The following is a 15,323-nucleotide window of genomic DNA, read 5'->3' as shown; positions in this document are numbered from 1 at the left end:
GAGGCCCTCACTGACCATCTGGCCCAGTGGCTTTCAGTGCAGAGATAAGGAAACAAAAGTCCAGAGAGGGGAGGTGACTAGCTTGAGGTCACAGAGCTGTCTAGGAGAAGATGACGGCCTCCTATATCACACGGGTGTCCTTTTTCTCTCTCTCTATGGTGGGTAAAGACTGGGGGACTATGCCACCTCCTGCCAGCCTGAGAAAGTTCAATGTTCTCTCAACCCCAGGCATCCAGAGTCCACAGAAAAGCCTCACTTCCTTTCCCAATGACCAGGGAGCCTTACCATCCCCAAGGACATTCTTCCTGTCCAGGGTCAAGTTCTGCAGCTGGATCCATTCTGGGTCAGCCGCAGGAATTCCTCCTAGATGGCAACTCTGTCCAGTCTCTGTGCCAAGGCGGCAAGGTACACAGGGAGTCCACTCCAGTGTCGTTACTGTGGGGGACAGACCTGGAAGGGCACAAGGGATGAACAAGGGTGTCTAGAATTCTACCCTGATTCTAGATTCCCTGCTTCTGTGTCCTGTCCAAGATAACTTTCTGCAATAATGTAAACATTTGTCTGCACTACCAAATACACTCATTACTAGCCTCATGTTGTTATCAAGCACTTAAAATGTGGCTAGTGTGTGTGAGTGAGGAACTGAATTTCTCACGTAATTTCATTTTAAGTAATTAATTTATAAATAAATAACCACAGGGAGAACATTTTTGAAACATTTGAGAAAGGACTTCTGCAAATGCATAAAAACAATGAGAACACTGGTAAAAATTATCAAAATCAACTTTTCAGAAGACTAGAAATTAATCAACGGCTTGTAAGAATCTGAGGAGGGTTTAGTGAAGAAACATGGTGGAATCTTGATAACGGGAGCAAACTTTGTGGCATTATAACTTGCACTATTCCCATCCTGCTCTCACAATATCCTCCATAAATTTGAGAACCATGGTAGCTGAGACAACCAGCAGCCAAGGAACCATAATGGATTTGGAGCTCTGAAAAGAACCATCCCCATCGAACTGTCACTAGCTGACCTTCCTGGCACCTTCCCGAAAAAGCCCCATGTTCAGGGCTTCACGTTACTTGACTCAGACTTGCCCAGGGAGGAAAGTCTGTCCCCAGGGCACTTGCTAAAAATATTCAGGGCTAATTGTTTTCTATTGTAGTTGCCTGAGGGAGTGAGGCAGGTAAGAGGAGAGCCAAAAGCTTAGAAGAAAAATTGGGGGAGTGAGATATCCACAGGGGGCTTTGAAAAGCTCCAGTGTATTAGCGGGCATCTAGAAGGCCACAAGTGCTCAGGACTGTGGTACGCCCAGGAAAGACTTGAGAACATGTTAATCTCTCACCTCTAGTTGAAAGGTTGGCTTAATATCTGAAAACTTGACTATGTATTACACAATAATAATAGAATAAGGGCCAATACCACGCAATCTCGACTACATATACAGAAAAGAATTTCACAAAATACAACACCCTTCATGTCTAAAAAAGAAAACACTCAACAAATTCGGACTAGAAAAAAACTTTCTCAACCTACAAACTGCATAGTTGAAAAACACACGGCTAACACCACATTCAATGGTGTAAGACTGAAAATTTCCCCCTAAGACCAGGGACAAGAAAATGATGTCTTCCCATATCTCGTATGTTAATCACAGGTACTAGAAGTTCTAATGAGGGTAATTAGGCAAGAAAAAGGAATAAAAGAAACCCAGATTGGAAGGGAAGAGGTAAAACTATTTGTTTTGCAGATGAGAAGATATTGTATATAGAAAAACCTAAAAAATACACTCCTCTCCACACATAATATGTGAATCGTATCCTAATAGGTGTATAAAAAATTTAAATTGCCCCATGTGGTTAGCGGCTCCACTATTGGAGAGCACATTTAGACTGCTGATATTTGTTGAAAGTCTCCAGAAGAGGAGGAGGAGCAGGATGCTGGAGGTTGGTGGCACCAAATGTTAATGCTTTTCTCATCCTCCGAAAACCTATGGAAGGGGATGTTAGGATTATCTGACAGGGATGTGGGGCAGAATGGGCACAATGTCAGTGACTTCCAGATCAATGATGTGTCACGGGAGCTCAGAGTCATCAGCCAGCAGCTCAGCCAATCCTTCCAATCTCCTCAACCTACATCAAGTCGGTGACCAGGCAGGAGTGGAATATGTCTCAAAACTGGCTGCCTCTGTAGAGCTTGGTGACCTAGAACAAACGCGAGGGAGAGTGGCTGAGATGGAGGTATCCTGGGGACACAGGGAGGCCACTGGAGCCAGTAAAGGATCACAGACCTTTGGGCAAGGGAGACCTGACTTCAAATCCTGGCTCTGCCCCTACCCCACTGTGTGACCTTAGGCACAATACTCCCCTTTCTGAGCTTCAGTTTACCCATGAGAGAAATGAGGAAGGCAGCTAGGACATCAACTCTGGACACTGAGAGAAGCCAGACATGCAGGGAAAGTGAAGGGTTGAAACAATCACATAACAGATGTAAGTCAGATGGAGGAATGACGATGCCCTCTGGGCAAGGAGAGACGGGAGAGGGAGACCCCACCTGATCCTGGGTGTCCCTCAGCAGTGTGGTGTACTCCGAGGATGTGGGCTCTGAGTTGCTGAGGTTCCAGCTGATGATGCGGAAATGTAGCTGGTGCTCTCTCTTGATGGATAAACTCTGGGCTGCAGAGCCTGGTGCCACTGAGAGGAAGAGCAGACAGGTGGAGACACTTAGCTCCCAGCACAGAGGCATGGTGGCCCACGGGGTCAGGGTGGTGGGTGCAGACAGCGTCCACACTGGTGGCTGCCCCATCCTTCTCAGGCTTAGGGAGAGAGGGATGTGGGGATTCTAGAGAGAGGTCCTGAAACCTCTTGGGGTGGGGGACAGAACAGGAAGGAGGAAATGGGTGGACAGTGGGGAGACAGAGAGGGGTGGTCACAAAAGTGGTCATTAGGGGCAAATGCTCAGTGGAGGATCTCACCTGAGGGAGACCAGTCTGCAACTCGAGTAGAAGGGATCCAGGCTGCTCTTCTTGAACAATGATCCATCTGGGGAGGAAGGAAGAGGAGGAGGAGCAGGAGGGAAAGGGGTTGAGGGAGGGGCTGGGTGGGATTTAACCCACCAGGAGCTGCTGGGACCAGGGTCTCACCAGGCTCTGCAGGACCCTCTCAGTGAAGTTGAACATAGCCTAGCCGTTGCTCATGTGTGATGAATACTGTAGGGTGGAGATGGTGACATTGACTGTGAGGGTCTTCAGGTTGTGCCCCAAAGCTGCAAGACGAGAGGGAGAGCGATGGCCATCTCTGAAAGCTGGCCTGAGACCAGACCAGAGTCCTGCACTCATTATAATCTGTCGTCTTCTGTCCCAGTGGCACCACCACCCACCCGTGTTGTCACCCAAGTCAGAACCAGCATATCCGTTCAGCTCCTCCTCCCTCCCAGTAACACCCATTCACCTTGCACAGTGGTCCTCACATACACTCCCTCTCTCCATCCCTGTCCTAGCTCAGGTCTTAACTTCCTTCACCTGAACAAACACCCCAGCAGGCTCACTGGATGCTCTGTCTAAAGGATGTTCTACATGGACTACTAGAAGAATCTTTCTGAAATGAATACCTCACTAGGGCCACCACTGCTCTGGTACCACCCACGGCTCCCTATGGCCTTCAGTGTTTAGTTCAACCTTCTTGACCTGGCACTCAAGGCTCTACTCAATCTGGTTCCTGCTGACCTTTCAGTCTCATTTTATCCATCTACTGCGGGTAAAACATTATGCTTCATGCAACGCAAATTCGTTTCAATTCTCCCCATACGGCATGTTGTTTCTGGCCAGAGCCTTTGCTCATGGAATCCTCTCTGCCAGGAAAACCCTTCATCCTCTATTTGCCAGGGTCCCTCCTACTCATTCTTAAAGATTTCATTCTGGTGAAACTTTCTCTAGCAAGCTCCTCCTCTCCAAATTATGCCAGGAGCCTCTGCCCAAAATATCCCACATTTTATTATAATGGTGTGTTAATTTCACAAGACTAGGGGCTCTCCGATGCTGGCCTTAAACTGAATCGTTGGTATAATCTTTGTGATCAGCATGATTGCCCTAAAACCATAATTTCACACCCTGGCTTCCCAGCTCCTGGATCACACTTGGCTCATGGGGAGTGGGGCCAGAGAGCTTCTCTTGGGAAGGAAAAGGGGTCCCCAGATACCTTTGGTGGCTTCTGGTGGCACAGGTGATGATCAAGTATGCAGGGACGTGTTAGCCAGCTCGGGAGCTGTGGATAAGTCTGTCATCAGGGAGGGAGAGTGTGTGGGAGGAGCCCCCAGGCTCACACAGGCTCCAGCACTGCCTGTCTCAGGACCACCATTCACAGGTGAAGCATAAATGAGAGTGAGGGGACGGGTGACTGTGTGAGCAGAGGAATGAGCAAGCCTGTGGATGAGAGGAGCCCGAGAGAGAGATAGGTGAACAAGAGTGACTGAACTCGGAGGAGAGACAGATAGGCAGAAAAATGGGCAGATGGATGGGATAACTGGAAAAGGAGGAGCAAGGGCAGGGCTTTAGTAGAATTAAAGTGAAAATCAGATGGGGTCAGAATGTGGTGGAGAACATGTCTGTGTCTAAGGCTTTCTCACACTGGGCTGGGACTCTCCACCAGAACCCAGGAGGGAGAGAAGGGATGAATTAGGGCCCTTCCAGGTTCTTCCCTCATCAAGGACAGCAGGTGAAGGAGAACAATTGCTCCCAAACCCCAAATGCAGACGGGACACAGGAGATCAGGGCCAGGAATACTCACTGTTGGTAGCCAGGGCCACGGATCCATAGGTGTAACCTGTGGAGAGAAGGAGAGAGGAACTGAGCAAAGTTGGGGTGAACATAAAACATTAAGGAAGAGGAAGGATATAGGGACCTTTGTGGGAAAAGCAGAGGGGAAAGAAGAGGGGACGAGTGGAGGGGTGTTCACGGGGAAGGCAATGAGATAGAAGGTGGCTAGACCCAGTGATCACACAGTGATGAGAAGACTGAACCCAGACCAGGACGATAGAGAGATGGATCATAACTCACTTTAGAGCAACGGAGGGAACACAGAACTCAGACTGGGAGAGACAACGTGGCTGTAGCACAGCCCCTCACCACTGACGTAGAGGTTGTCCCAGTCCAGGGTGAAGGAACCCAGGTGAGTGACACGCTGAGTCTCATGGCTCAGCACCCAGTAGAGTTACTCTCTGTCCAGCCCGGGACCTGCGGGGGTCAGAATGTAAGGTGCAGATGATGTCCACCACAGTGGCTGCCCCACACTTCTCAAGCATGCGGGAGGAAGATCATGGGGATATGGAATACTGAGCAGGGGTTGTTCTGGGTGTGGAAAGCGAGAGAGGGGAAGGGAGGAAGGTGATGGAGATGCTGAAGGGGCTGCTCTGATGCCTACAGGGTCTCTCCTAGGTGTCTCCCGTGTGAGACAACCCCCTCACAAGTAAGGCCTGACTTCTTTTAGGATGTAGAGGGGGGGCCTGTGAGTGGCAAAGAGGGGTGAACTCACAGACCTGGGTGAGGGGGGCCTGCAGGTCTGCACGGACAGCAGCGAGAACAGTCAGTGCCCTGCGCCATCTGACACATGCAGTCAAGAAAGTACCGTTATGTTCTCTCGGTTCTACACTCCATGGTCTCTTCTTTCTACTTCTTTCCTACTCCACAGCCATCACTCAGGCATAGGGGACAATCATCTTATTCCTAGTCTTATTCCCAGCACCTCCTATCTTGCCTATTAAGTCTTCATTCTTAACCATGAAGTCCATTTTAACCCACATGCTTAGACCAAACGCTAATCACATCATCCTTCTATTCGCATCTCTCCAGAGTCTTCCCACTGGTCTTAGAACAGAGTCCCAAGTCACTCCTGATCTGGCCCTGCCTGTCCCCCCTCGCCGGTGTGGCTCACACCTTTATCCCTGTGTTGACTCGGCTCAGCCATCCTTCTTCTCAGTTCATGGACACAACAGGCTCTCTGCTTCAGAGGTGTCGTCATGCGGTCCCTCTGCCTGAAACGATCTCTTGAACACACTCCCACACCCTCACTCCAGTATAACCCTCTGACCAGCTAAATCCAGTCCCAACTCCAGCTCTCAAGCTAAATATCAGTCCTTATCAAGAGGGCTTCTCTGCCCCCTCAGTTTGATTCCCCTTGTGCCATACTCCCATATCACTCTCATCATTAATTTTTCAAAATCCAAATTCCCAAATACAATATAAATTCCATGGAGGTGGTACAAGGTCTCTCTGGTTCTCCAGATCCCCATGCATGTGCCCCAGGGCCTGGCTTATGAAATGAGGAACCATCCTGGTTTGTCTAGGATTGCCCTGGTTTGAACATTAAACGTCCTGTGTCCTGGAAAACCACACTGTCCTGAATAAACGAGGATGGTTGGTCACCATTAATTATACACTCAGAGACTATCTATTGCATGACAAGCACACATTCCCCTCAAGAACATAACAGGAAAGCTAGAATGAAAAAGGCACACACACGTACACACACAATTAGTAGAGGCCAACAACTAAATACAAAATTACTTAACAAGATTCTCTGCAACGTGAATCACCACACCGTTATTTTAGAAAAGTTTCAAGAAACAAAGTTAATTCCCTTTAGAAGGCAAGGTGGAGAGGACAGTCCTTTTGGAGACTAGCGCCCTTCCCTTCAATCTACAGTGTTGCTTAGTACTCCTTCAAATGATTTGAAATGTCATAAAGAAAAAAATGCTCAAAGTAAATCTGGCTACTGGCAAATTCAATTTTTAATTTGTTATTAATACAAATAAGTTCAAATCATCTTTTTCCCTGAATGCTCCTTTATTTCAAATTTATGTGGAGGATTTATAGGACTTTAGAAATCAAATTGAATGGGTCTAAGGAATGTTGCTGAGTATCCCTGCTAATATTTCATGGGATGTCTTCTAATACTACATACACACGCAAAACATTTCTGTATTTATATTATATATAAATCCTGACTTTTGAGTATTATGCAATGCAAGTAAATCTATATTTTCTACTATAATACACATTTACAGTTATTTAGGTTCGTTTCATGTGTTTTTACTTGCATATAACTGTACTTACTGAAATATTTACCACACAGAACCACACACAGCTTACCGTCTTTCCATCCACCAAATATCAATAATTTTTCTCAAGATACCTTCACTCTCAGTGACTCCAGGTGGTGACAACCTGAGCACAGGAAAGCTCACTAGCAGGTCTTCTGCACAGCGGAGGCTGCCGGAACCTGTTGGTACCAGGTCCACAGGGTACTCACATGGTCACACAGATATCCATGGATCAGCAAGGACAGGTGGACCCTGAGCCTGGTTTCACCTCAAACTTGAGCTCCAAGGATGCTTTTCGAGTCTGAGGCGGGAAAAAAAAGCACGAACAAGCTTTTGAGGCCTTTTATAGGGTGTTGCATGGAAAAGCCAACCCCATTCACTTTTCTTTTTTTCTATTTACTGATTTAACTCTAACTGTTGGCTGTGGCTGGCTTTTCCCGTTTCCTATCCAGCCACCTGTTGCTCCCCGAGATGGGAGAAATCAGCTTCGTGCTGTGTGCACTTGAGTCGCTCAACTCACTTGGCTGAACAGAGACTTTTTGGTGACTCTGGACCCTTTAAACAAGCTTGTCATTTAGGGACCCTGTAAGTGACTTGCCGACTTTTCAACAATTTCCACACTTCGTTCTGGGCTCGGAAGATTTTCAGGCCCTGGACCAGGTTTCCCAAACTCGTCACCACTGACATTTGGGGCCGGATAATTCTCTGTCGGGCCGTCCTGGACCCTGGAGGACAACGAGCAACATTCCTGCCTCTCCCTCTAGATGCCAGGAGCGCCCCCATTAGTAACAACCCAAACATCGCCTCCAGAAGCGGCTAAAGCCGCCTGGGGACAAAATCACACGGAGGACGGTGACGGGAACTCTGAGGAGGGGACGCCGGCGCCGGGAGCCAGGAGGAACAGCAGCCTCGGGGGCCCTGAGCGAACAGCCCGGGGGAAACGGGGCTCGGGGAGGACGGAGGGACACCGGGCCCTGATGGGGTTGCTCGTGGCCCAGGCCCCTCCCTGGACCGTGACTGGAGCCGGGACCACCCGCCACTCACCGAGCCCCGCCTCTGATGCGAACGTCCACGGGAATGCGATCCGCGCCGAGAAGACGGAACACACTGCCCAGAACGCCCGCTCCATCCACGGCGCCGCCTGCGCTTCTGGTTCCGGTCTCAGGCGGGCGTTTGGGGAGGACGAATGTTTGGGAGTTGCGGGTTGAGGCGGTGGGCGAGGCGAGGCCGCGCACCCCAGCCTCGGGGGAGGTGTCTAGTTTCTAGAGTGAGTGAGAAGCTGGAAAGCGGGCTGGGTCAGCATCAGGGACAGGGACAAAATCTAGGGGCGGGGCTGTGTGCGGGAAGCAGTTCTAGGGGCGGGCTGTGGGCGGGGCCAAGGCTGTGAGTGACAGCAGGCTGGGGAGGCAGTTCTATGGGCGGGAACAAGGGTGCAGGCAGGGCAATGAGCCCGGACCAGGCTGTGGGCGGAGGCAGGCCCGAACATTGTGGGCGGAGACCAGTTCCAGGGGCGGGAAGAGGCGGGTGTGTGGCTGGAATAATTCAGGCAGACTTCACAGGGGGAGGAAATCAGCTCCAGGGCCTTGGCTGGAGGCGAGGCTTTCCGTGGACCCCTAGACGGTACAGGTAGCTGGATGTTGAACAGCTGTTCTTCATTCCTTTCCCCACCTTTACATAGCCTCATAGAATGATGTGCCCATATTTAGAATTCTAAATTTTTTGTGCATTTCCTGTTCTTAATTTCCTTAAAAAATTGTATCATATATTCACCTTTCTCTACAACTTGCTGTTCCAAGCCAGTAGATAAGGATATAACGCTATTTTAATTTTAAAAATCTGGGGGGAGGGAGGCCTACGTCGTAGGTGCATGTATAGGAAAACTTCAAAGAGTGGTACAAAGTCAATAAAATATTCTCACTCTACCACTGTCCCCCGGTACTTTTGCACAGAGATAAACATCCTTTCCTCCTCTATCCTTCCAGACATACTGCGTATATGAGGGACGGTGTATATGTTCAAGCCCAAGAGGGATGTCCCCAAGCAAAACGTGAAGCCCATGAATTGTCTCATGCATCAGAAGTTGAGGAGAAGAGATTTAATTTTCTGGTGGAAGGAGATGAACCAGTGATGAATCCATAGGAAGACAACAAAGAAACAAGAGAATTTTACCATTTAAACGGTCAAAGGAAAAAGTGAGAAAGAAAATATATTCATACCATCTGATGTAGCACATCTCTGGATAAGATTCATATGCTATAAAATGGTAAACACTTATGTCATAAAACAGTAGACATCGAATTTTTATTTATCCTAATTCATTAAATATTTATATTGGGCAAGGGAAATTATGTTTTTAACATATATAAGAACTCTTCATGCTGATTTTTTCAGAGAAGAAAGAAACTATAAATAGTCAAAAGCTGAAAAATGAAATCGCTGTATGAGTAGCTAATTTAGAAATATAGATTTTCAACCAGAAAATTAAAGTTGTTTTTGGAACCAGAGTCAAGAGTAGGGAAGGTAGCTTTTCATTATAAGGCTTAACGTATTATTTGAGAGATGTGCGTATACATACACACACACGCACACACACGGGCGCCTGAATTTGTATTCCAAAGGGATCATCAAACTCTACGAAGAATTTGTAAAAAGGATTCACTTTGCAACAGTAGAACGTATTTTGAATACTACAGAATTCAAGCATTAAAAAAGCTGTCATCATCCTGGTGGAAAAATGAATGGGGCATCACTTTCCAACCTACAGGGTGGTAAGCATTTTACATACATTACTCTTGACTTTTCTCACAACAACCCATAAGGAAGAGGGTATTATCTATCTCCATTTTGCAGAAGAGGAAATTGGTGACAGCATATTGCTAAAATTTTCATATAAGTTCTCAATAGATATTGTTTTATGTTAAAATTGTTTATTGAATTTTCTTTTCATTAATAAAATATGTGTCACTCTTAAAAATAAGCAAAGACTGTGTAAAAACAATTTAGCAAAACTACAGTTTTCTTTTGATATAATTAAATATAACAATCACTTTATTATTTTTCTGTTCTCTGCCTCACATCTACGAAGACACTTCCTATCCTAAAGGCTTACTAGAACACTCTACTAAAAATCAAGAATCAGGGAATACCCATATTATGCAAGGTTACTGAATACATGCAAAAAAAGCCATTATAACAAATTTTTGTACCAAAATCTTAGATCGTTCATGAACTGATAACAACACAAATCATGATTAGGCAAGGTATTTCTGTAGAATGACAAATATTTAAACTTTAGACATTTAGAAAGGTAGTTCATTACAGTAACTAATGTGTAAAAGAATAATTTTTTCAAACTCACTAAGTGCCAGGAAATCATTTGACAAAATGCACTGCAATATTATTCACAATAACCAAGATATGGAAACTACCTAATTGTGCACCCGTGGGTGAAAGGATGAAGAAAATCTAGGGCATCTATACAATGGAATATTATTCAGCCTTAAAAAGGAAGGAAATCCTGTATTCAGAATTGCTTGCCTGAATCATTTAGTAGCCATGTGCTTTCTTCCTTAGTACCCTCTGATCCATTCGCCAACCAGGTACCAAGGTGATCCTTTTACAATGTAAGTGCCACAACATCTAATGGATCCCTAAATGAGATTTTGGAGGTGGATTGCCTGGGTACCAGCTGTGTGACCTTGGTCAATTATATAACCTCTAATGTTCCTCATCCGTACAATAGAGGTTAATAGTATTGTCTCCATGGCATTGTTGTGAGGATTAAATGAGTGAATACATGTCAGATGCCTAGAATGTGCCTAGCATATGATAAGGTATCATGAAAAATTTAACTGTAATTATAACCAAATTAAATATTGTGATGGCTTATTAATTAATTTGAACCATATGAAATTTCTAATATTCAACTATTTTGACCCATTATTATTTTTGAATAAATTATAAAACTCAGTCAAGGCAGGTTGTGTAGAGTCAAAAAGGATTGGATAAATGAAAATGTTATTACATTAAATAAGCTGAAATAGATTGCTTTGCAATTTACAAAGCAGTTTCTCATACTTTGTTTCATTTTACCTCTATAGAATGATTTTCAGGGTATTATTACCACTGTCTCTGAAGGAGTAACTGACTTTCCCCAAATCACACCACATTAAATAACACAATTAGAGTGGAAACATCATTTCAAGTATAAATCCCAAACGATATTTTGTTTCCCCTTCATAATATCATCAGTCTTCTCAAGAAAGTGATGAAATAATGCTGATTCATAGGAACTTAGTCTTAAAGAGACATACTCTCAGATGATAAACACTATGTCTTTGAAACAGGGGTGTTGTGAGAAGAAACTTGGGACCCATGCTTTCTGGGTTTTCAAGTCCATGATTAGACTTCTGGTAAACAGTCAAAGAAGGGAAAGGGTGAATAATAGTCCAGAATGAAAAAAGTTTGACGTATATGTAACTTTATTGATCACCTCAAGATTCTCTTTTAGTTTATGGTCTGTATCACCCTACTAGAATATAAATGCTCTTAGGGTAGATCACTGCTATCGTGCAGCAAGTGGTAGGCGCTGAGTAAATATTTATTAAAGGAATGAAAGTGGCCTTGAATACATCTCCCTTTACTCACCAGAGAACAGCCCCATAACATGCAAATGACATCATTAACAAATTTTAAAAATCTTATCCTTATTAGCTCATAACCATGGATACAAGGGTCCCATTTATTTCATACTTTCTAAGTACTTAAGCATTCTGGTGTATTAGGGAGTGTTTCCACAGCCTTGCTGTAAAATAAAACAAGACTTTTTGGCCCATTGATTGCTGTTTCCAGCAGAGCCCATCTCAATACTTACCTCTAAATAATTAACTATAGATTTGTTGTCCCAATGAACAGCAATTTGGTATGCAACCTGTTTTATCAGTGTCATGCGAAAGTAGACATTTGATATGTCTTTAAGGGGTGATATGGATAATAATGTTGATGCAGAAGAAGACAACTAAATATTCTCTCTGGTCTTTGTCAAGTGCATCTGGGTGAAGGGCATCTTGTTACTGGATTTCAGAACTCAAAAAGACTCGTTCAACTCTTCATGTTACAGGTGAAGAAACTGAGGTTTAAAGAGGTTGAGAGATTTGACCAAGACTAATTCCTGGGACTAGAGAAAGATCCTCTGATTCTCAGCTGGACACATTGTCATAAGATCTCCAGCTCCAAACAGCCAAGAGAAGCAATTCTGTTGATTTCCAGGCAGAAATGATTCCTCTTCACGTTTTTACTTTTTCTCCCTTAGATGACTGCTCTGCCCTGACAAGGAATTTATCTGATGTTTACGCTAAACTTAAGAAGAGGAAAATGCTCCTGGCAAACACTTGTGATTCAGTGTGGCAATGGAGAGCACAGTCATGAAAAAATGAGAATCAAAAGAATAAGAGGTAAATAATATTAGAGAAGAAGAGAAAACCTATTATTTTAGTGGGTCATAACTTATAAAATTTAGAACTGGTGAATAAGTGCAGTAATGTATAAGGAAGCTAGATTCCTATATGAAATATCAAAAATACTGTTACATGAGTAAGAATTAGTTTAAACATGTAAATAATTATTCCATTCCTAAGAGCAATGAATTATTTAAGATGAGTAGTTAAAATAATTGGAACTGCACATTAGTTATATGAAGAAGATTATAAAGAGATACAAAGCATGTAAAAGCTCTGATTAAATGCAGAGATATACTATACTTGTGATTGAAAACAGTGTTTCAAAGATATCAATTTTTCAAACATTATTCAGATTCCATATGCTTCAAATCAACTTTTAAAATGATGTAGTGTTTGTTTTATAGACTAAAAGATATCCATTTGTAAAATAAAACACTGGACCATCAACTAACATTATTCACAAGTAAATCATTCCAAATGGATTATAAGGGCTAAAATTAAAAATAAAAATCCCCCACATATAGCAGTGGTGGATGGCAATATAGAAGAATATCCATAATCTTAAAATTAGTGAAGATATTCTTAATATATATGCTTAAAGATGTCTGGTTGAAAAGAGGAAGGAGTAAAAGTAAAATGGAACGTGATATGGTCTTTGATTTTCTTTCAGAGACTTAATCTAGAGAAAAATATTCCAGTCTACGATATTGGATAAAGAAATAGAAATCTGTGATAATTACACAAATAATGAGAGGACATACATAAATGGTAGCGTAATGTATCAGCTAGCTTCTGCTGTATAACAAACAAAGCAAAAATTTGGTGGCTACAAATAAGAATAGTTTATTTTTTCTCAAGATTCTGTGGGCTAACTGGGCAGTTATTTTGATCTGGACCTATTGGTGGCTCAGCTGGGATTGGCTGGTCTAGGACGGCCTTACTCACATATCTGATTGTTGACTTGTAGTCACCTGGAGTAATAGAGATGTGCAGTCTATCTAGACTCATTCACATATTGATGGCCTCAGGCTTCCCAAGGGCAGACAGAGAAGGACAAGTACCAACAATGAGCAAGTGTTTTTCATGCCTTTGCTTATGTCATTTGTTCATGTCCCATTGGCCAAAGCAAGTTACAAAGCCAAATCTACCCAGAGTCAACGTGGGATGCCACGACCAAACAGACAGTGGGAGAAGACTAATGTGTGGCCATTTTGCAATCTTTCACACATAATTTTAGAGGAGAATTAGTATGAAAGTTTTTGTATTTGATCATTTGAATGCCCAAGGAAAATTGTACAAAGCCAAAACAAACGTAAAGCAAAAAGTTAAGTGGAGATGTAAGGTAAGTTTAGTTGGTACTTAAAGTGGATCTGCAAAAATGTGGTAGTTTTTTTTTCAAGTGTAGACAAGTTCTTGTGACCTATGAAAATAACTTACATTTCGATTATTTTCTCCTTGAATGTGTTTAATTCGTTAACACATTTGATGTGTTTCTCTCTGGCCTTAGGAAAATAACGTAGCACTTGGGAGCAAAGATGCAACCTAATAGCCCCACAATGGAGGCCAAGATGGAGCAGACATCCACGGCCACCATGACCTTGCGCTTGGTGCTGTGGTAGACGGGGAGGAAGGTGACCCAGACACTGCAGAACACCAGCATGCTGAACGTCAGGATCTTGGCTTCATTAAAGGTGTCAGGCAGGTTCCTGGCCAGCAAAGCCACAGTGAAGCTGCCCAGGGCCAAGGAGCACAGGTATCCCAGGACACAGTAGAAAGCAGTGACCGAGCCCTTGTTGCACACGATGAAGATGTGGCCGTGTTCAGTGTGTGCATCTGTGTCAATGAAGGGAGGATAGGTTCCCAGCCAGATTCCACAGAGACTCAGCTGGAAAAGGAGCAGATGTGAATGATGAAGTTAGGTTCCTCTGACACCAACAACTGCCACATCCTTCTCCCTGGTGCAGTGACCTTGAAGGCCACAGCCACAGTCATAGTTTTGGCCAAGACACTGGAAACTGCCACAGTAAATACAACTCCAAATGTGATTTGTTGAAGACTGCAGGTGGCTGTCTTGGGACGACAAATGAAGAGTAAGGAGCAGAGGAAGCAGAGGGTGAGGGATATGAGCAGGATGTAGCTGAGAGTCCGATTATTGGCCTTGACTATGGGAGTGTCTTGGTGCTTCACAAAGACCCCCGGACCACAGCTGTGAGGACAGAAAAGCACAGAGCTGTGCAGGCCAGGGCCATCCCCAAGGGGTCCTCATAAGCCAGAAAGGTCACAGTTTTTTTGAGGCAGCAGTCACACCCTCTGTTGGCATACTGAAGATCTGGACACTTCACACACTGATCCATGTCTGGGGAGAGATGCAAATTGTCCTCAGCCCAGGTTCAGTCATTCTCTCTCATTCGCATGCCCCCAAAGAAGGCATTGGGTAATTTTAGCCAATTGTCTTCCTTTGTTGCTCCAGGCACCAAATAACAGAATGCTCTGCAGAGAACCATTCCCAGTTAATACTGCCCATCTTCTTTCTGGTTAAGTAAACAAAGCTATTATCCTTCTCAATATTTATCTTGCATATTCATGAAAGCACTTTTTTCTCAGCAGAAAACCAAATGTCCTCCCTGTCTCTCTGAGCTATACCCCTGTAAGCTATGGCTTAGATTTACTCGTTCAATGAGCAAGCAGTTATTGGAAAACCTCCATGAGCCAGATAATATGCTACATTCTGGGGAAACAGAGATGACCAAGTCATAGACCTCACTCCT

At 44.2% G+C, this 15,323-nt stretch overlaps 1 long non-coding RNA gene across 1 annotated transcript; it reads right to left on the bottom strand.

Annotated features, from left to right (window-relative positions):
* Positions 1 to 356: 356 nt before the first annotated feature.
* On the bottom strand, positions 357 to 3,007 carry LOC131401671 (uncharacterized). The gene is made up of 3 exons (XR_009217828.1): positions 2,976 to 3,007; positions 2,555 to 2,685; positions 357 to 435 (listed from the first exon to the last, which is right to left on the bottom strand). It is a non-coding gene; the product is annotated as an uncharacterized LOC131401671 (long non-coding RNA).
* Positions 3,008 to 15,323: the final 12,316 nt, after the last annotated feature.

Source organism: Diceros bicornis (assembly GCF_020826845.1).
Source record: "Diceros bicornis minor isolate mBicDic1 chromosome 13 unlocalized genomic scaffold, mDicBic1.mat.cur SUPER_13_unloc_1, whole genome shotgun sequence".
NCBI lineage: Eukaryota > Metazoa > Chordata > Mammalia > Perissodactyla > Rhinocerotidae > Diceros > Diceros bicornis.
The sequence above is the reverse complement of the archived record's forward strand: the minus strand, read 5'-3'. Positions and strand labels throughout refer to the sequence as shown.